The sequence below is a fragment of the Rhipicephalus microplus genome, chromosome 4 (assembly GCF_043290135.1).
Source record: "Rhipicephalus microplus isolate Deutch F79 chromosome 4, USDA_Rmic, whole genome shotgun sequence".
In the NCBI taxonomy this organism is placed as follows: Eukaryota; Metazoa; Arthropoda; class Arachnida; order Ixodida; family Ixodidae; genus Rhipicephalus; species Rhipicephalus microplus.
This window is the reverse complement of record NC_134703.1, coordinates 207,917,129-207,931,953: the sequence shown is the minus strand read 5'-3', so window position 1 is coordinate 207,931,953 and position 14,825 is coordinate 207,917,129. Positions and strand designations below refer to the sequence as shown.

General features: G+C 49.7%; 1 protein-coding gene across 1 annotated transcript in view; it reads left to right on the top strand.

Annotated features, from left to right (window-relative positions):
- LOC119172983 (uncharacterized) overlaps positions 1–14,825 on the top strand; it is a 1,299,788-nt gene that overhangs the window by 385,890 nt on the left and 899,073 nt on the right. The gene's annotated exons all lie outside the window — the stretch shown is intronic.

Here is a 14,825-nt window from a genome sequence, read left to right as displayed (position 1 = left end):
AAGTAACGGAGGCGTCTGGAGGCGATGTTTAAGCTCCTGGAAAGCGTGTTCCTGTGGCGTTTCCCACTTGAACTCCACGTCGGCCTTGGTAAGGTTGGTGAGGTATCGGCAATGCGGGCGAAGTTTTTCACGAACCGCCTATAATAGGCGCACAGGCCCAGAAATCGGCGCACGGCTTTCTTGTCAGTGGGCGGCGGGAGGTCGGTGATGGCGGCTGTTTTCCATGGATCGGGACGAACTCCAGACTTGCTGATAACGTGCCCCAGAAATAAGAGCTCCTCATACGCAAATCTGCACTTTTCTGGCTTCAGTGTGAGTCCGGAAGTCTTGATGGCTTGAAGTACAGCTTCGAGGCGCCGAAGATGCTCGTCGAAACTTGAGGAGAACACGACGACGTCGTCCAAGTACACAAGGTAAGTCTGCCACTTCAATCCTGCCAGTACTGTATCCATAACGCGTTGAAAAGTTGCAGGCGCTAAGCAAAGGCCGAAGGGCATCACCTTAAACTCGAAGAGGCCGTCCGGTGTTATAAACGCCGTTTTCTCTGGGTTTCTTTCGTCGACTTCGATTTGACAATAGCCAGTCTTGAGGACCATTGACGAAAAGTACTCGGCGTTATGGAGCCGATCAAGTGCGTCGTCTATTCATGGAAGAGGATACACGTCCTTTCTTGTGATTCTGTTCAGGCGGCGATAATCGACGCAGAAACGTAGGGTCCCATCCTTTTTCTTCACTAACACCACGGGGGATGCGAAATTTCGACGTAGCCCAGATGATGGCGAGGCACTCCTTTTCTGTTGTGGAATAATTTGCTTCTGCTTTGGATAATGTCATCCCGCAGCATTTCATCAACTTGTCTCTTCATGGCCTCACGTTCTCGCGTCGAAATCCTGTACGGACTCTGACGAAGAGGTCTGGCATTTTCTTCGGTTATGATGCGATGTTTCGTGATTGGGGTCTGCCGTATTTTCGATGACGACGAAAAGCAATCTTCGTATTGCAGGAGCAGGGCCTTGAGCTGTTCTTGCTTATCGTTCGGAAGTCGGGGATTGACGTCGAAAGCTATGGGAGGGGCTTGGTTCCTCTGAGCAGGTTGCGCAGGATCGGCGCGTGCGAAAGCACTGGTGGCTTCGACAATTTCTTCGATGTGTGCGACCGTTGTTCCTTTGTTCACATGTTTGTACTCATTGCTGAAATTCGTGAGCATAACCGTTGCTTTGCCTCCCCACAGCTCGGCGATTCCTCTTGCGACGCAAATATTTCGGGTGACCAACAGATGCTGACTGCCTTCAACGACGCCTTCCAAGTCAGGTGATTTAGGAGCGCCGACCGAAATAATGACGCTTGAGCGAGGCGGATGGGTGACTTGTTCTTCCAGAACATTCAAGGCACGGTGTCCTGACGGCGTGCGCGGCGGTAGTGCTTCTTCTGTGGATAACGTTATCGACTTTGTTTTTAGGTTGATGACAGCACCATGGAGGCATAAGAAGTCCATGCCAAGGATGACATCTCTCGAGCAACGCTGTAGGACTACGAAGTCTGTAGGATAAATATGGCCGTTAATGGTGACTCTCGCTGTGCAGATTCCTGCAGGCGTTACGAGATGACCTCCGGCTGTGCGGATCTCGGAGCCTTTCCAAGCTGTCCTAACTTTCTTTAATTTCGCGGCGAACGACCCACTGATGACAGAATAGTCGGCTCCAGTATCGACGAGAGCGGTCACACTGTGGCCGTCGATAAGAACGTCAAGGACGCTAGTTCGCCGTCTCGCATTACAGTTAGGGCGTGGCGTCGGGTCACGGCTGCGTCGGCTTGTTCCGCTGCTTCCATGTTGCGTCGTCAGGCCACCTTCGGTAAGTGAGCTTTCGCCGTCAGGGCTTTGCCTGTTTGACGTTGTGTTCGGAAAGCTCCGTCGCGGTGTCGTCGTCGTCGGAGGATCTTCGGTAGTTCGTCGCACAGCAACCGCACCTCCACCGGTTGCTGCCCTTAGTTTTCCGGATACGGGCTAGGAGACCGGCCCCGCGTTGGGCCAGAGTACTGCCGGTGGTGTGGTGACGTGCGGCGGCTGGGTGACGGCGAACGCGAAGGGCTTCGTGGTGTCCACCGAGTTCCTGTCAGGTAGTCGGCGATGTCACGTGGTCGTTCTCATGGCTGTGGACGCGGTGCATTGACGGCGAAGCCACGCAGTCCCATCTGTCGGTACTGGCAACGGCGGCATGTGTGTCCGGCCTCGCCGCAGTGGTAGCAGAGCGGGCGATGGTCAGGGGTGCGCCAGACGTCAGTCTTCCTCGGTGCTCTGCGCTGGGCCGCTGGCGAACGATATGACGTCGGTGGGGGTGGTGGCGGCGGTGGCGTCTGTCGACGGAAGTGCGATGGGGCGGCGTTTTGGCGTGGACGGGGAGGAGCGTTGTGGCGCAGTGCACTGGCGTAGCTCATAGCTTCCGGCTCGGGCAGCGGTGCGTGGGGAATTTGAAGCGATTGCCGAACTTCTTCTCGCACAATGTCGGCGATTGAATCCACTTGAGGCTTCGCCGACGGCAACAGCTTGCGCAGCTCTTCCCGCACGATCGCTCGGATCGTTTCACGCAGGTCTCCGGAGTTACTTGCTTGAGCAGCAGCGCAGTCTGCAGTCAGGCGACGATTATACTGTCTGGTGCGCATGTCCAGTGTCTTTTCGATAGTGGTCGCTTCGGCTACAAATTCTTGGACGGTTTTCGGTGGGTTTCTCATGAGTCCCGCGAAGAGCTCCTGTTTGACCCCTCGCATAAGGAAACGAACTTTTTTCTCCTCAGGCATGTCTGGGTCAGCGTGACGGAATAGTCGGGTCATTTCTTCTGTGAAAATGGCGACATTTTCATTTGGTAGCTGAACCCGGGTCTCTAATAAAGCAGCGGCCCTCTCTTTGCGAGCAACGCTCGCGAACGTTTGTAGAAATGCGCCACAGAAAACATCCCACGTTCGGAGCGTGGACTCCTGATTTTCAAGCCAGGTCCTTGCGGTGTCTTCCAAATAGAAGAACACACGACGCAGCTTTTCGTCATGGTCCCAGTGGTTGAGGGCGGCCACACGGTCATATGTCTCTAGCCAGGACTCCGGGTCTTCGAACGATGACCCATGGAAAATTGGTGGTTCACTGGGTTGATGCATGACCATCGTGGGCTGGGACGCTGCGGTTGTCATTGTCGCTGCAGTCGCGGTCATGGCCTTGGTCTTCCGCGCCTTGTCTTCTAGAAGCCCGTACTCCGGTGGTAGCCCTTGCTGTCGGCGGGTTGTTCGCTGCTCCTGGTTGGCGTCGGTGTCTTCTCCGCGACGTGGGCTGGGTTCACGGCTTGACGGGGGCGTCCGGTACATGAACGAAGCAGCACCTCCACCAGATGTCACGGAGTCGTGACGTGGCCGAAGACAGGAGACTTCGTGTTTGAATTTAACTGTTTTTTTGGGCGAACCTGTGCCCGGTAAAAGGAAAGTCCAATTACAGCAGCAGTCTCGCACAGATAGCAGTCTCGGTGCTGCTGTAATTGGACTTTCCTTTTACCGGGCACAGATTCGCCCAAATAGACAATTAAATCCCAACACGAAGTCTCCTGTCTTCGGCCACGTCACGACTCCGTGACAATATGGTAAGGTCTCATCCCAGTTTTTGTGATTGGATGCGACGTACATAGCGAGCATGTTAGTAAGAGTTCGATTGGTGCGTTCTACAAGACCATTCGTCTGGAGATGGTATGGTGTCGAATGTCTGAACTGTGAAGTGCAGAGGCGAAGCAATTCTTCCACAGCGTCTGCGATGAATTGGCGACCACGGTCACTGATGATTACTTGAGGTGGACCATGGCGAAGAACAACGGAGCGTAACACAAAGGCAGCGATGCCATCAGCTGTAGAAGATAGTATCGCAGCAGTTTCGGCGTATGTGGTAAGGTGGTTGACGCACACTATTATCCAGCGGTTGTTGTTCGAAGATCGCGGAAACGGGCCTATTAGGTCGATGCCCACTTGCTCGAAAGGTGCAGTAGGTGGTTCTACGGGGTGAAGAATGCCGTGCGGTGCACTGGTTGGTCGTTTGTGGTGCTGGCAATTCTCGCAGCTTGAGACGTATATTTTCGTAAAATCTCGCATTCGGGGCCAGTAAAAACGCTGATGCACTCGATGCAGGGTGCGAATGAATCCAACGTGTCCTGACGTTGGATCATCGTGCATAGTACGGAGAACGTCGCATCGAAGACTTTGAGGTACAACCAGTAAATAACGTGCGCCGGTTGCTGAGTAATTCGTTTTGCACAACAGTCGATCAGGAATGCGAAAGCGACCACTGCCTTTGAGATTCCGAGCGTCAACGAACAAAGGGTCTAAAGATAAATCATTCAATTGTTCTCGTTTGAAGATAATGGCGTCAAGAAACGTGTGAGAGACCACAGCAAAACAGATGTCGAGGGTATCTGCACTGTCCTCCGTCGTGGTCATAGGCAGGCGAGAAAGGCAATCAGCGTCCGAATGACGTCGTTCACTTCTGTACGAAATGCTGAAGTCGAATTCTTGAAGGCGTAAAGCCCATCGAGCAAGGCGGCCAGAAGGGTCTCGGAGGGTAACAAGCCAACATAATGACTGATGGTCTGTCACAATCATGAATGGATGACCCTAGAGGTAACATAGAAACTTCTGAATGGCGAATACAGCCGCTAAAAATTCTTGCTCTGTCACCGTATAATTCATTTCAGCCTTGCTTTGAGATCGACTGGTATAAGCAACAACATGCTCTGCATTATCATATCGCTGAACAAGCACACCTCCGATGCCAATTCCACTTGCGTCACTGTGCACTTCTGTAGGAGCAGATGGATCGAATTGACGAAGAATAGGCTAAGATGTCAGTAGAAGTTTCAGTTCAGAAAATGCGGCATCACAATCAGGTGTCTATTCGAATGGACTGTCTTTTCGCAACAAGCTCGTCAGTGGGTGTACTACGTCCGTGAATCGGGGCACAAAGCGGCGAAAGTAGGAACCTAGGCCCAAGAAGCTGCGAAATTCCTTCAGTGTCTGGGGTGGTTTGAGTGTGCCGACTGATTCGACTTTGCGGGGATCCGGTCTGACACAATCTTTGTCAACTAGGTGACTGAAGACTAAAGCTTGTCGTTCACCGAACCGGCACTTCTTAGAGTTCAAAATCAAGACAGCCTTTCCGACAGTCTAAAACAAGGCTTAAACGGACGTTGTGCTCTTCAAAGGTACGCCCAAAAATGACGACGTCATCCAGGTAGCATAAGCACACCTCCCATTTAAGACCACGAAGGACAGAGTCCATAAACCTTTCAAAAGTGCCGGGTGCGTTGCAAAGCCCAAACGGCATCACACTGAATTGGTACAGTCCATCAGGCGTCACGAATGTGGTCTTCTCCTTGTCTGAAGGGTGCATAGGTATCTGCCAATATCCTGATTGTAGGTCTATTGAAGAAAAGTACGAAGCCGAGTGTAAGCAGTCAATAACATCGTCAATCCTAGGCAGCGGATATACATCTTTTTTGGTCATGGCGTTGAGGCTTCTGTAATCAACGCAGAACCGCCAGGCACCATCTGTCTTCTTACACAAGATGACCGGTCCTGCCCACGGGCTACACGACTCTTCAATGACACCCTTCTTCAGCATTTCTGAACCTGGTCGGCAATAACTTTTCGTTCTGATGACGACACTTGGTAAGGCTTTTGTCGGATCGGATGGGCAGGGCTGGTGTCAATCCTATGAAGAGCGCGAGAACATGGTAAAGGTAATGGCTTTTCCTCCTGGCAAAAGTCAAACACAGAAGCATGTCGCCTCAACAGATGGCGTAACGTGTGCTGCTCATGTGACCGCAAAGTGGTGCTAATCATGCCTAGGATCTGTGACTCGTAAGAGCAACTGCGCTTGCCAAAGACTGTACCTTTCTCGCTTTCATCCTTGTTAACGACCGCTACAGAACCTTCAGTGGAATCATCGAAGACGCCAAGCTTCATTCCTCGAGGGAGCACTACCGGCATTGGCAGACAGTTCAGTGCCCACAAAAAGGCCCACAACGAGGGACGAGTAAGCCTTTCTTACCACATTGAACGATGGCAGGTTCAACGATGGCGTCAAAAGATGTACAGATTCTGTGGTGAACACCGCAACTGACCTCATTGACCATGGCGGCACTGTCAGCTCGTCGGAAACAATCAGAGGGTCCTTCGCGGCCTGTGGCGCCTCATCGACGAGGGCAGGAACAATGTCGCCGCTGACGGAAAGTTCACCGCTTCCACAATCGACGAAAGCGCCACATCTTTTGAGGAAGTCAAGACCGAGAATCACATCGTGGGTACAACGTTGCAGAACAAGAAACTCTGTTGGGAACACCTTTCCTGCCAATAAGACATTGACGGCACAAACTCCGACAGGATGAAGTACTTTCCCACCAACACCACGAAACGTTGTTGATTCGCCCCGAGAAAACATAACTTTGCGGCCAATGCGACTTTTAAAAGAAAGACTCATAACTGATATTGTAGCACCTGTGTCCACCAAAACACTTGTACAAAAGTCATCTATTTCCACACGTATCTTGTTCTTCGACATTATAACTGGTGGAGGCATCTGAGGCAAATCCTGTTGTGCGACCTCACCTCCATCGGTCGCGCTGGCTAGATTCCCGGCGGCGGCGGTGATGACGGGCGTCATCCCGGCGAAGGGGAACGATGCAGTCGGCCAGATGGAGGCGTCAAACTATGGTCAGAAGCGGCAGAACTGCCATGGTGATGTCCCCGCCGTGAGGTATTCCTGGAATAGGCGGGCCAATGACCGTTGTTGTGACCAGTGCCCGCTGGCGGAAACTCTGATGGGGAATAATATTGGGATGTCGGCCCTCTCTGTCGACGACAGAACCGAGCTATATGCCCGGCAATACCGCAACGCTAGCACACAGGGGCTTGGCAGTATGCATTGTACTCCTGGAAGGCATTGCGCTGACGTGGTGGTGGTACAGGTACATCTTCCTTCGGGTCATAATAGGTGTTCGCGGGTTGATGGGGGTAACTGAAGCGGTCTTCGTACCTCGTCAGCGGATAGATATTGCGCTGTGACCTCGGGGGTGAGGGTGGCCTGTAGTTGCAGTCATCAATGCCTGCTGCGGCGATTGACACGGGAGGGCGAGCGGGAGGCGGTGCGGGTGTAGCTTCGTACGGCGTCGGACGAGCGTGTCGAGTGAGCTCTTCTCGAACGATCTGGCGTATTGTCGACGCGAAATCAAGCGGCGTGTATTCGTGAACACTTGCCACGGTGGTTACATTCGGTAGGCGACTGAACTTGGGGGTGATACGTTGCATCTTCAGGGTCTCGAATGTGGGACAGTGGTTTATGACTTCGGTTACCGTAGCAAGACTGTCTTTGCTGATGAGGAACTGATACACGTCTTCGGCAATGCCCTTCAACAGGTGGCCAACTTTGTCTTCTTCTGACATAGAACAGCTGACAATCTTGCAGAGCTTCAAAATTGCCTCTACATAGGTCGTGCACGTCTCTCCTGCGATCTGAGTTCTCTGCAGTCACGTTTGTTCGGCCTGCTTTCTCTTAGCTACGGAGTCTCCGAAGCACGCTCTTATTGCGGAAACGAAGCGATCCCATGACGTGAGGGCGTCTTCGTGGTTCTCGTACCACACGAGTGCTGTGTCCGTTAAGAAAAATACTACATTGGTCAGCTGGGTCACCGCGTCCCACTGGTAGTATTTGCTCACCCGTTTGTAGTGTGTGAGCCAGGCGTCTACGTCTTCGCCAGATTTGCCACCGAATGTGCGAGGCACTATCAGATCCTGACGCAACCAGGGACCAGCCGCATGTGAACCTGCCATTAGCGGTGCTGCTGGGACTGGTAGAAGGTCTGCAGCTGCGGGGATCCGGTTTCCTTCTTCGCCGCGAGACAACTCAGCTGCCAGTGGTAACGGGGGCAGTCCAGCACGGCGGCGGCTTCGTCGTAGATCAGGCGCTTGAAGCGTCGTGTTGCTTAGTTGATTACCCAGCACCTCCACCACAAAACTGTTACGGTTGAATTAAAGGATATGTGGATTTATTTACAGGGTGAGGATGAAGTTCGGCAGTCGCAGTAAAAATGCAGTCCTCAGGCCCCACCAGACAACGCCGTCCTTTTCTTCTACCTACCCGGCACATACTACAGCCCGGCTCATACCGTTGAAATATATATATATATATATATATATATATATATATATATATATATATATATATATATATATATATATATATATATATATATATATATAGCCATGTAGATCCACCGTGAGCGGTCACAACGTGGTTTATTTCGACGTTTCGGCTTAGAGTCTGGCCTTCATGAGGATATATATATAAATATATATATATATATATATATATATATATATATATATATATATATATATATATATATATATATATATATATATATATATATATATATATATATATATATATATATATATGTGTGTGTGTATGTGTGTGTGTGTGTGTGTGTGTGTATTTACGTATTTCTTGTTATGTCCCGGGGGCATCCGCTGGAGATACCCAAAAGGATGTAAAAATTTAATCCGACAATAGTATCCTTCTGCTTAGGACGTGGACTTTTGGACTTTACCCGGATGTCTAAGGGAGTTTCAATGCCCATTGGGAAAGAAGAACTCTTTGCAGGCCTGATACAAAACCCGCAAACCACCATCGAATGATTCATCAGGGAGGCGGCAGCTATCGGGAGGGCGCTCACCACTTGAGGACGGCAGTACGAGTCCCGCTTAGATGCTGTTGAAACCGTGGACTAGCATTGATAAAACCAGTATCCGATCCACGCTATCACGAACCACGAACCAGTATCTAATCCACGCTATTGTTCGTTATGAACTGCAGAAGCTTTGCCTGACAGTCAAACCACAAGCGACCGCTTAGTCCGACACGATCAGAGAGGAGCTACAACACGCTCTCGCACCAACTCAGTGGACACCACAGGCATCGCAGTCGGAACGGATAACAACTGAGGTCATGACCTATGCTGTATGCACTACGCAACCAAACACATCCCACCGGCTCACGATGGGAGCCTTATATGCCCCCCGGCCACCCTCAACCTTACCGGCCGCACAAACAGGCGCGATAGGAACGTGACATCCCTCCAGCTCATGATCAAAACTTACCGGCCACCACAGCACCCACACCAGTCCATACTTATGCCTCAAGAGCAGCCACCTCTTCGTCAGCCGTTGCTTTCACCGACTACCCCACAGAAATAGGACGTGTAGCGCACAATCACAGACTGCTCTCCTTCAACTGCGTTGAAGCTGTCCGTTGCCTCCGAGAATGCTCCTACCGCAGCTTAGGCCTCTGTGGGTTTTTTTGTTAATGCACCACTCCCCAAACCAGGTGAAAGCCACGAGACATAGAGCAGTACTCCAGGACACACAACAAGCGGGCTCGGGTCGATCGAGGTTACCATCACCATATGCACGACGCTCCCTTCGCCACACCCTCGATCCGGTAACACAACTGAACTTTCGCTCAGCCCTCGTTGGGGAAACTCAAAGCAGTGACGTCTTTAGGCGAGGCCGTTTCGAACCGACACTCATGAGAGCCTCCGACGACGACACGAAGACAAGCGACTGCCGCTGAAACCAGACACGATATGCCCCAAGAAGCGACAATGCAACGAGCTCGGCCATTCCACAACACAGAGAACAAGAGCCTCGCTACCTTCTCCACCAATATGCCAAGTGCTTTTAAAATCCACCTAAATCAACCAAACGCTTCTTATGAAACATCGCATGCAATCAAGAATAAAAACGTGATGCAATCAAGAATCAAGTCGATGAATTGCTTCGTGATGACACCATGAAGCCACCCAGAAGCCCATGGTCATCACCCGTAGTACTTGTGAAAAAGATAGACCACACTAAAATTTTTGCGTCAATTATTGATTCTTTAATCGAGCCACAAAAAAAGACGTCTACCTATTTTTCGTTCATGAATATGAGGAGCGGCTACTGGCAGATAGATGTCGACGAAATAGACCGCGAGAAAACTGCTTTCGTGACCTCGTATAGTCTTTTCGAATTTAATGTCATGCCATTTGGACTTCGCTCTGGGCCCGCAACGTTACAGCGTGTGATGGACACCGTGTTGGCAGGGCTCAAATGACAAACAAGTCTCGTGTACCTCGATGACGTGGTCGTCTTCGCTCTAACTTTTGATGAGCACCTTCCGAGGCTGCAAACAGTACTGCAAGCGATCAATTCATCAGGACTTACCCTAAATCCCAAGCAATGCCCCTTCGCCTACGAGGAGTTCTCGTTCCTTGGTCATGTATTTAGCTCTCGGGGCGTGCACACAGACACTCAGAAGACTGCGGCTGTTGCAAATTTTCCACTACCCAAAAAGGCCGTCCCCATGGACAAAAAGGCCGTCCGCATGTTTCGGCGCCTGTGCGTGCAGTACTTGTAATAATAGTAGAAAACTTTGTTATGTACATAATCCAGACATGCTAGAACTCCAGTGCCCCGAAGAATATACAGGGTGAAAAGCGAGGTCTGTCCGGTAGGGTGGTGCCCCTATTCCACGGCCCCACTGTTGCGAGCCATCCGTTGAGCTCTGTGGATCAGTCCCAGCTGATCCACCAGGGCTGGGCTAGACAGCAGCGCCTTCCATTCCTCCAATGTGCCATTGGAGTCGTGTTCTTCGTCGTGCTCTGCACACTACCCCGTGATGTGAAAGAGTTTCGGACCACGGGCATATATCTCTGTACGGCGTGGGGTATTTCAGGTGAAGATGATGCAAATTTAAGTGTGGGTTATTCTGTATTCTTCTTAGCGCCGGTGCCTCCGCAGCCCTGAGCATGCTATGAGGACGGGAATAGAGCTGCCTATTTTTCCTGTAGTACTTTACAATCGTTGTGAAACAAGGGTCCAGGGTTGTAGGGTCATCTATTGCATTGTCTTGAGTGGCTTAGTGATTTTCGAATCCTCTAGCCGCCTCGTCCGCGTGCAGGTTCCCTGTCACGCCCTCGTGCCCCGGTGCCCAAGTCACAGTCTGTACGTACTATACTGTGAGGTCCCATCCTGCACCAACCTAAACGGCATGCCTGTGCTCCAATTTTGCCCTTTGGATAGTTCTTGCAAGCTTTTTGCGAATCTGTAATGATTGTTAATGGAGCGTTTCGCGTCCATCCCTCTTTTATTGCGGGTGCTATGACAACCTCTTCTGCTTGTGTTGTCCACGCCTGATCTATTGAAGTAGCAGACTGATTTTCCATCTACGGTTGGTGACTACACGCACAGACCTCTTTGCATTGGTCTGATAAGGCGCGACGTCAGTGAATTTGGCCATGTTCAAAAATATTGTCATTTTGTCAACGTAGTCAGCCCTTGCCTTTCTTCTCCCGGCATGCAGAGTAGGATCGCTGTTGCTTGGTATTGGCAATATGGTGTACCATTCTCTAAGTTTGCTTGGTTTTTCTTTAGTTTCTTGGTGTTTTTGTAATAATGTATCGTGCCCTAGTTTTGTTAGGGCTGCTCTGCCCGTTGGGGTCTGAAGGCGATTTTCTTGAGCTAGTAGCTGAGCCATGCCTAATATTCAATTGTGTTATGAAGACCAAGCGCTAGTAGCTTGTCGTTTGAAATATTCCGTGGTAAACTTAGGGCTGTCTTGTAGGCCATTCTGATTATTTGGTTTGCTTTTTGTTTCTCTTCCTTGTTCATAATTTTTATACGGAACTGAGTATGTAATACGACTGACGACGAGGCTTTTGACCAATCTTAGCGTATCTTGTTTTCTCATGCATTTACGATTATTTGTTATTCGCGAGATCATGCGTGAGTTCTGCTGTACTGATGTTTTGAGTTAATTTCGTGTGCACAGACATCTCTGATTAGCTGGAAGCCACATTCCTAGTATTCGTACAATATCTTTCTCCGGAATAATTTCTTCCGTCGAGCTTGACTTCCAGCTTTAAATTAGGGTTGATCCTCCGTGCTTTTCTCTTCGTGAAGCGAATGAGCTCTGACTTTTCGGCTGAGCACAAAAGACCCCGTTTCCTTCCTACTCTTTTATGGTGCTAGCTGCCTGTTGTTACCTATCTTCTTTCTCTGCTAGGCTGCCTGTGGTTGTCCATGCTGTGATATCGTCTGCATATATCGCATGTTTTAGACCGGAAATGTCTGAGTTTTGCTGCAAGTCCTGTAATGTGACATTAAAAGTGTCGGTGAAATGACCACTCCTTGGGCTGTTTCTTTGTTTGGAGGTCAAATGATGTTGAATGAACACGGCTGTTATAGCATTTTTTGGATCGAGTACACCTTGGTACGTTTATCACAACGGTGGAGAACTTGCTTGCTACCCCTACAAGGTTACCGCCCAGGTGTGCAAGGCTTGCCAATAAGGTTGGTCACTGTTCGGACGTCAGCCCTCAGCCGGAAACTCGAGTATGACTGTAGGATCCAACGACCCTACAGCCAGGCACGAGTTCTCTCCGAAGTGTGCAGTTTGTGGCGATGGTCATTTGACAGGTGAATGAAGTTGCAGGAAATGACTGAAACCTCCAAAAAAAGAACCTCGAGGGCTAGCATGCACCAGCCTAGTCTGAACGACATCTCATCAGAGCCACGTCAACAGCCCCGCTGGTGCAGTTTTGATTACGAACAATCTGCACTAGACCATTTGCCGGAGTTGCCAGAGACTCGCCCAAGGTTTAGCTCTAGATACAGATTTAGATCCAATCCAGATTCCGGACCAGGAAGAACTCTACTCACATGACCCCACCCCATTTTCACTCACACAAGTCACCAAAACTTGGGGCTCCAAGCTCTGCGATCAAGAAAGCACCTGAACATGGCGAGGTGAGCTATGCACAAGTTGCTTCTCTGGCTGCTGCTATAACAGGTAATCCGAAATATCAAAAACTTCTTAGTGAGAGGAAACTCCCCCGTAAAAGCTTGACAGAAATAAAACGAAAGTTGACCTTTCTCAAAGCTAACTGTGGCTCAGAATCGAGCCAAAAAACGCTTTTCAAAGCAACCGGCACATCTGCCCAGGTTACTATCGAGTCAAATTTTATAGAAGGTACATTACGACAAATAATGCAGCAACTGCAAAACATACAAAGCTTTCAGCAGCGAATGTATGCCGAGTTCCACAACCTAAAATGTTGTCGATGAATCTATCGCCAGCATAAGAGCCACTGTTTTTAAACAACCTAAGAGCAGCCAGGGTGCTCCGTCTATCCGTAGTCCGAAACGACCCCAAACACAGATGGCGATAGCACTAGCTATGGTGAGTGATACACGAGCGCACAGCGAATATCTCGAAATTTGGCAATGGAATTGCCGCACCTTTCACAAACAGGCGCCCGCTATACGTCAACATCTTAATACGACGCCAGCCAAACCAGCTGTCATTTGTCTACAAGTGGTTGGTAATGAGCCAGTCAAATTGGGTGGCTGCTACACAATTTCAAATCCAGACTACCCTAAGGTCGCCACGTCGGTTTTTAAGGATATAGCGACTAGTATGTATTATCTGCCAACTAGCAGCATTAACCACGAAGTCATAAGTATAGTACCGCAAATGCACAGTGAACCCAAAACCATAATCACGAACGTGTATAGCACCTCCAAAAGAAAAGAGTGCCAATTTTACGCACTCATTCGGCAAGCCAAGAGTAATTTCAGAATCCTGGATCGAATACTGCATCTCTGGGATTATAGCCCCTCACACTAGCGGGGGGTACCGAAAAGATACCCCAAAAGGCCGGGAAATCAAGCGAGTTGTTGATGCGCATGGGCTCCAACTTCTCGTATTCCCGCCACACACGATGAGATCTGGTAACAGCATCAGGACCAACACGTTTTCTGACTTTGCAGTCATAAATGTTGTTGACGACGTGTTCTGGAGCAACCTAGAAGAGAATCTAAGCAGTGACCAATATGTCTAGAGCATGTCAATAGCCTTGTTAGGTATTAGAAGAAGAGAAGGGCGACGATTAGACCATGTGGAGCGTTCGGTGTGGGACAGGAATGAACTAAATCGGCCGAGAAGAGACGCGTTTATGCAAAGGTGTTCTGGGCGATAAATTCACCCTGTTTTCAATTCTTCCAATGAAGAGGCTTTCTTTATTTTACATTTGATGGGGCCGAAACCCGGGAAAAAGGGCCTATAAAGGTAAGACAGAGCAGAATTTCACGACCTCTCGACCGTGTCTACAGGTTTCGGGACATTCTTTGAAGCCGCTGGGAAATGAATTTTATGTGCGAGGCCTAACCATGCTCGTGATCCAGACTGTAGAGCGTTATATGTCGACGATGCCCGAAGCGCAAACATGCGATGCTTTTTGACGAATAGCATGGTGACGCCTTCTTCACCTTGTGGCGTAGTTGGCCAGCGATTTCTTCGTTCTCCTACACTGCACCGGATTATAGAGGCCCTAATCGAAAGGCGTAGTAACGTACACAAGAGAGTCATGGAAGCCATTCCCGGCGTAAAAAGTCTCCTGAATATGGATCGCCCACCAATGAGTAGACGAATTTTCGGCGAAGTTCGACTAACGAGTATCAGAATCTCAAAGAAATGGACAAAGAGCTAGAAGATGCAGTTCCCGTTGAATGTTTAGAAGCGGAGATGTAGGAAGAAGACAATTAGGTTCACCAGATTGTTCGAGCAAAAGTTAGAGCCGAGTAAAAGATTGAAGACGCATTAAACGCATGGCAAGCTGTTCTAGAATGAACAAAAAGAGCGGATTAGAACAGAAGCTAGAGAAAAATGAGCTCTTTTTTTACAGCACTAACAGCTAGTAAAC